Genomic DNA, 7500 nt, shown 5'->3' with positions numbered 1-7500 from the left:
GGGGTACCGGACCGTTTCGTATGAGGCGGCGAGCGTCCTGTCAGGGCTACCCCCGGCGGACTTGATCGCGGGCGCGCATGCGGCTTTCTACGAGGGCCGCATGCGCGCCCGCGAGGATGGGGTGGTCCTGGCGGGATGCGAGGTGGAGGCCCGCAGGCGCCAGGCCCGGGAGTCCATGCTGCAGCTTTGGCAGCAGCGGCTGGCCGAGCCGTTGTTCGGCCAGAGGACTGTCCGGGCTATCCGGCCGGTCCTGTTTGAGTGGCTGGGTAGGCGCTTCGGCTCACTCACCTACCGGTTGGTGCAGGTGCTGTCCGGGCACGGATGCTTCGGTCAGTACCTGTGCCGGATCGGTGTGGAAGAGGCGGCGCGCTGCTGGCACTGTCCAGCGGACGAGGACACGGCGCAACACACCCTCGAGGTGTGTCCGGCCTGGGGGGTGGAGCGCCGTGTCCTCACGGCCGTGATTGGGGCGGACCTATCGCTGCCGGGCGTGGTACAGGCCATGCTCGGCAGCGAGACGAAGTGGCGGGCCGTGGCCTCCTTCTGCGAGGAGGTAATCTCGCAGAAGGAGGCCGCGAGCCGCATTCGCGAGAGCGGGAGACCGCGAGCGAGGCCCCGTCCGAGGCCGGGGGCGGGTGGGCCTCCGGAAGGGCCGGGGAGGCCACCCTGAGAGCGGCGGGCGGGGGTGCGTAGCCCTTGAGGCTCGTGCCACCGCCCGTCGTCTAAGGGGTGGGTAGAGTAAGGGACGGCGACGCTCTCGAGGGCGGAGAGGCCAGAGCCGCCCTCGGGAGCGTACGAGCCGGGGTGCGGCCGCGCCGACGGCACGGTCCCAGGGCCGTGCCCCCGGCGCGGCTATGGGGGCCGTGGGCGGTCGCGAGTGTGGGACTCGCGGCCGCCCTCGGGCGGCCCCCGGGAGTGGGACGTCGGAACAGTGTGGCCCTGCTCCGACGTCGGGCGCCAGAGCGCCGAGGAGAAAACAGGGAAGGGAGGGTGAAGTACCCCCTCCCTTCCCTGGAACGGGAGGACACGGGCGCGAGAGCTCTGCACGGGGGAGCACCTGATGTTATGATGTCTTCGGTCCCAGGTGCTCCCCCTGCATAGTGCGAGGATGGCCACCGTGGTGGGTTTTAGTGGGTAGGTCCCGCGCCCGATGGGTTTCCTTCCGGGCGCGGGGAATCCCACACTCCCCCCGCCCCTCCCCAGGCGGCGGGGGGGTCTTTCGAAGATTTCCCCCACGTTAAAAAAAAAAAAAAAAAAAAAAAAAAAAGTCCCAGCGGCGTGATGCTTCCCGGTCACATCGGTCCGGAACGAAAATTTCGAGCTATCCACACGTTAGGCACACCACCGTGTAGCTGGCATGCTAAAACACGCTGCTGTGTGCTCAAAGTGTACGGTCGTCGTGTCCGTTCTCGAGATAATAGAGAAGAACTGTTCGATACGTGCCGAAAGTTTCAAAGTCCCAGCGGCGTGTTGCTTCCCGGTCACATCGGTCCGGAACGAAAATTTCGAGCTATCCACACGTTAGGCACACCACCGTGTAGCTGGCATGCTAAAACACGCTGCTGTGTGCTCAAAGTGTACGGTCGTCGTGTCCGTTCTCGAGATAATAGAGAAGAACTGTTCGATACGTGCCGAAAGTTTCAAAGTCCCAGCGGCGTGATGCTTCCCGGTCACATCGGTCCGGAACGAAAATTTCGAGCTATCCACACGTTAGGCACACCACCGTGTAGCTGGCATGCTAAAACACGCTGCTGTGTGCTCAAAGTGTACGGTCGTCGTGTCCGTTCTCGAGATAATAGAGAAGAACTGTTCGATACGTGCCGAAAGTTTCAAAGTCCCAGCGGCATGATGCTTCCCGGTCACATCGGTCCGGAACGAAAATTTCGAGCTATCCACACGTTAGGCACACCACCGTGTAGCTGGCATGCTAAAACACGCTGCTGTGTGCTCAAAGTGTACGGTCGTCGTGTCCGTTCTCGAGATAATAGAGAAGAACTGTTCGATACGTGCCGAAAGTTTGAAAGTCCCAGCGGCGTGTTGCTTCCCGGTCACATCGGTCCGGAACGAAAATTTCGAGCTATCCACACGTTAGGCACACCACCGTGTAGCTGGCATGCTAAAACACGCTGCTGTGTGCTCAAAGTGTACGGTCGTCGTGTCCGTTCTCGAGATAATAGAGAAGAACTGTTCGATACGTGCCGAAAGTTTCAAAGTCCCAGCGGCGTGTTGCTTCCCGGTCACATCGGTCCGGAACGAATATTTCGAGCTATCCACACGTTAGGCACACCACCGTGTAGCTGGCATGCTAAAACACGCTGCTGTGTGCTCAAAGTGTACGGTCGTCGTGTCCGTTCTCGAGATAATAGAGAAGAACTGTTCGATACGTGCCGAAAGTTTCAAAGTCCCAGCGGCGTGATGCTTCCCGGTCACATCGGTCCGGAACGAAAATTTCGAGCTATCCACACGTTAGGCACACCACCGTGTAGCTGGCATGCTAAAACACGCTGCTGTGTGCTCAAAGTGTACGGTCGTCGTGTCCGTTCTCGAGATAATAGAGAAGAACTGTTCGATACGTGCCGAAAGTTTCAAAGCCCCAGCGGCGTGATGCTTCCCGGTCACATCGGTCCGGAACGAAAATTTCGAGCTATCCACACGTTAGGCACACCACCGTGTAGCTGGCATGCTAAAACACGCTGCTGTGTGCTCAAAGTGTACGGTCGTCGTGTCCGTTCTCGAGATAATAGAGAAGAACTGTTCGATACGTGCCGAAAGTTTCAAAGTCCCAGCGGCGTGTTGCTTCCCGGTCACATCGGTCCGGAACGAATATTTCGAGCTATCCACACGTTAGGCACACCACCGTGTAGCTGGCATGCTAAAACACGCTGCTGTGTGCTCAAAGTGTACGGTCGTCGTGTCCGTTCTCGAGATAATAGAGAAGAACTGTTCGATACGTGCCGAAAGTTTCAAAGTCCCAGCGGCGTGTTGCTTCCCGGTCACATCGGTCCGGAACGAAAATTTCGAGCTATCCACACGTTAGGCACACCACCGTGTAGCTGGCATGCTAAAACACGCTGCTGTGTGCTCAAAGTGTACGGTCGTCGTGTCCGTTCTCGAGATAATAGAGAAGAACTGTTCGATACGTGCCGAAAGTTTCAAAGTCCCAGCGGCGTGATGCTTCCCGGTCACATCGGTCCGGAACGAAAATTTCGAGCTATCCACACGTTAGGCACACCACCGTGTAGCTGGCATGCTAAAACACGCTGCTGTGTGCTCAAAGTGTACGGTCGTCGTGTCCGTTCTCGAGATAATAGAGAAGAACTGTTCGATACGTGCCGAAAGTTTCAAAGTCCCAGCGGCGTGATGCTTCCCGGTCACATCGGTCCGGAACGAAAATTTCGAGCTATCCACACGTTAGGCACACCACCGTGTAGCTGGCATGCTAAAACACGCTGCTGTGTGCTCAAAGTGTACGGTCGTCGTGTCCGTTCTCGAGATAATAGAGAAGAACTGTTCGATACGTGCCGAAAGTTTCAAAGTCCCAGCGGCGTGTTGCTTCCCGGTCACATCGGTCCGGAACGAAAATTTCGAGCTATCCACACGTTAGGCACACCACCGTGTAGCTGGCATGCTAAAACACGCTGCTGTGTGCTCAAAGTGTACGGTCGTCGTGTCCGTTCTCGAGATAATAGAGAAGAACTGTTCGATACGTGCCGAAAGTTTCAAAGTCCCAGCGGCGTGATGCTTCCCGGTCACATCGGTCCGGAACGAAAATCTCGAGCTATCCACACGTTAGGCACACCACCGTGTAGCTGGCATGCTAAAACACGCTGCTGTGTGCTCAAAGTGTACGGTCGTCGTGTCCGTTCTCGGGATAATAGAGAACAACTGTTCGATACGTGCCGAAAGTTTCAAAGTCCCAGCGGCGTGATGCTTCCCGGTCACATCGGTCCGGAACGAAAATCTCGAGCTATCCACACGTTAGGCACACCACCGTGTAGCTGGCATGCTAAAACACGCTCCTGTGTGCTCAAAGTGTACGGTCGTCGTGTCCGTTCTCGAGATAATAGAGAAGAACTGTTCGATACGTGCCGAAAGTTTCAAAGTCCCAGCGGCGTGATGCTTCCCGGTCACATCGGTCCGAAACGAAAATTTCGAGCTATCCACACGTTAGGCACACCACCGTGTAGCTGGCATGCTAAAACACGCTGCTGTGTGCTCAAAGTGTACGGTCGTCGTGTCCGTTCTCGGGATAATAGAGAAGAACTGTTCGATACGTGCCGAAAGTTTCAAAGTCCCAGCGGCGTGATGCTTCCCGGTCACATCGGTCCGGAACGAAAATTTCGAGCTATCCACACGTTAGGCACACCACCGTGTAGCTGGCATGCTAAAACACGCTGCTGTGTGCTCAAAGTGTACGGTCGTCGTGTCCGTTCTCGAGATAATAGAGAAGAACTGTTCGATACGTGCCGAAAGTTTCAAAGTCCCAGCGGCGTGTTGCTTCCCGGTCACATCGGTCCGGAACGAATATTTCGAGCTATCCACACGTTAGGCACACCACCGTGTAGCTGGCATGCTAAAACACGCTGCTGTGTGCTCAAAGTGTACGGTCGTCGTGTCCGTTCTCGAGATAATAGAGAAGAACTGTTCGATACGTGCCGAAAGTTTCAAAGTCCCAGCGGCGTGTTGCTTCCCGGTCACATCGGTCCGGAACGAAAATTTCGAGCTATCCACACGTTAGGCACACCACCGTGTAGCTGGCATGCTAAAACACGCTGCTGTGTGCTCAAAGTGTACGGTCGTCGTGTCCGTTCTCGAGATAATAGAGAAGAACTGTTCGATACGTGCCGAAAGTTTCAAAGTCCCAGCGGCGTGATGCTTCCCGGTCACATCGGTCCGGAACGAAAATTTCGAGCTATCCACACGTTAGGCACACCACCGTGTAGCTGGCATGCTAAAACACGCTGCTGTGTGCTCAAAGTGTACGGTCGTCGTGTCCGTTCTCGAGATAATAGAGAAGAACTGTTCGATACGTGCCGAAAGTTTCAAAGTCCCAGCGGCGTGATGCTTCCCGGTCACATCGGTCCGGAACGAAAATTTCGAGCTATCCACACGTTAGGCACACCACCGTGTAGCTGGCATGCTAAAACACGCTGCTGTGTGCTCAAAGTGTACGGTCGTCGTGTCCGTTCTCGAGATAATAGAGAAGAACTGTTCGATACGTGCCGAAAGTTTCAAAGTCCCAGCGGCGTGTTGCTTCCCGGTCACATCGGTCCGGAACGAAAATTTCGAGCTATCCACACGTTAGGCACACCACCGTGTAGCTGGCATGCTAAAACACGCTGCTGTGTGCTCAAAGTGTACGGTCGTCGTGTCCGTTCTCGAGATAATAGAGAAGAACTGTTCGATACGTGCCGAAAGTTTCAAAGTCCCAGCGGCGTGATGCTTCCCGGTCACATCGGTCCGGAACGAAAATCTCGAGCTATCCACACGTTAGGCACACCACCGTGTAGCTGGCATGCTAAAACACGCTGCTGTGTGCTCAAAGTGTACGGTCGTCGTGTCCGTTCTCGGGATAATAGAGAACAACTGTTCGATACGTGCCGAAAGTTTCAAAGTCCCAGCGGCGTGATGCTTCCCGGTCACATCGGTCCGGAACGAAAATCTCGAGCTATCCACACGTTAGGCACACCACCGTGTAGCTGGCATGCTAAAACACGCTCCTGTGTGCTCAAAGTGTACGGTCGTCGTGTCCGTTCTCGAGATAATAGAGAAGAACTGTTCGATACGTGCCGAAAGTTTCAAAGTCCCAGCGGCGTGATGCTTCCCGGTCACATCGGTCCGAAACGAAAATTTCGAGCTATCCACACGTTAGGCACACCACCGTGTAGCTGGCATGCTAAAACACGCTGCTGTGTGCTCAAAGTGTACGGTCGTCGTGTCCGTTCTCGGGATAATAGAGAAGAACTGTTCGATACGTGCCGAAAGTTTCAAAGTCCCAGCGGCGTGATGCTTCCCGGTCACATCGGTCCGGAACGAAAATTTCGAGCTATCCACACGTTAGGCACACCACCGTGTAGCTGGCATGCTAAAACACGCTGCTGTGTGCTCAAAGTGTACGGTCGTCGTGTCCGTTCTCGAGATAATAGAGAAGAACTGTTCGATACGTGCCGAAAGTTTCAAAGTCCCAGCGGCGTGATGCTTCCCGGTCACATCGGTCCGGAACGAAAATTTCGAGCTATCCACACGTTAGGCACACCACCGTGTAGCTGGCATGCTAAAACACGCTGCTGTGTGCTCAAAGTGTACGGTCGTCGTGTCCGTTCTCGAGATAATAGAGAAGAACTGTTCGATACGTGCCGAAAGTTTCAAAGTCCCAGCGGCGTCATGCTTCCCGGTCACATCGGTCCGGAACGAAAATTTCGAGCTATCCACACGTTAGGCACACCACCGTGTAGCTGGCATGCTAAAACACGCTGCTGTGTGCTCAAAGTGTACGGTCGTCGTGTCCGTTCTCGAGATAATAGAGAAGAACTGTTCGATACGTGCCGAAAGTTTCAAAGTCCCAGCGGCGTGATGCTTCCCGGTCACATCGGTCCGGAACGAAAATTTCGAGCTATCCACACGTTAGGCACACCACCGTGTAGCTGGCATGCTAAAACACGCTGCTGTGTGCTCAAAGTGTACGGTCGTCGTGTCCGTTCTCGAGATAATAGAGAAGAACTGTTCGATACGTGCCGAAAGTTTCAAAGTCCCAGCGGCGTGTTGCTTCCCGGTCACATCGGTCCGGAACGAAAATTTCGAGCTATCCACACGTTAGGCACACCACCGTGTAGCTGGCATGCTAAAACACGCTGCTGTGTGCTCAAAGTGTACGGTCGTCGTGTCCGTTCTCGAGATAATAGAGAAGAACTGTTCGATACGTGCCGAAAGTTTCAAAGTCCCAGCGGCGTGATGCTTCCCGGTCACGTCGGTCCGGAACGAAAATTTCGAGCTATCCACACGTTAGGCACACCACCGTGTAGCTGGCATGCTAAAACACGCTGCTGTGTGCTCAAAGTGTACGGTCGTCGTGTCCGTTCTCGAGATAATAGAGAAGAACTGTTCGATACGTGCCGAAAGTTTCAAAGTCCCAGCGGCGTGATGCTTCCCGGTCACATCGGTCCGGAACGAAAATTTCGAGCTATCCACACGTTAGGCACACCACCGTGTAGCTGGCATGCTAAAACACGCTGCTGTGTGCTCAAAGTGTACGGTCGTCGTGTCCGTTCTCGAGATAATAGAGAAGAACTGTTCGATACGTGCCGAAAGTTTCAAAGTCCCAGCGGCGTGTTGTTTCCCGGTCACATCGGTCCGGAACGAAAATTTCGAGCTATCCACACGTTAGGCACACCACCGTGTAGCTGGCATGCTAAAACACGCTGCTGTGTGCTCAAAGTGTACGGTCGTCGTGTCCGTTCTCGAGATAATAGAGAAGAACTGTTCGATACGTGCCGAAAGTTT

This window comes from Ptiloglossa arizonensis, unplaced genomic scaffold, assembly GCF_051014685.1.
Source record: "Ptiloglossa arizonensis isolate GNS036 unplaced genomic scaffold, iyPtiAriz1_principal scaffold0190, whole genome shotgun sequence".
Classification (NCBI taxonomy): domain Eukaryota; kingdom Metazoa; phylum Arthropoda; class Insecta; order Hymenoptera; family Colletidae; genus Ptiloglossa; species Ptiloglossa arizonensis.
Note: the sequence above shows the minus strand (reverse complement) of the source record.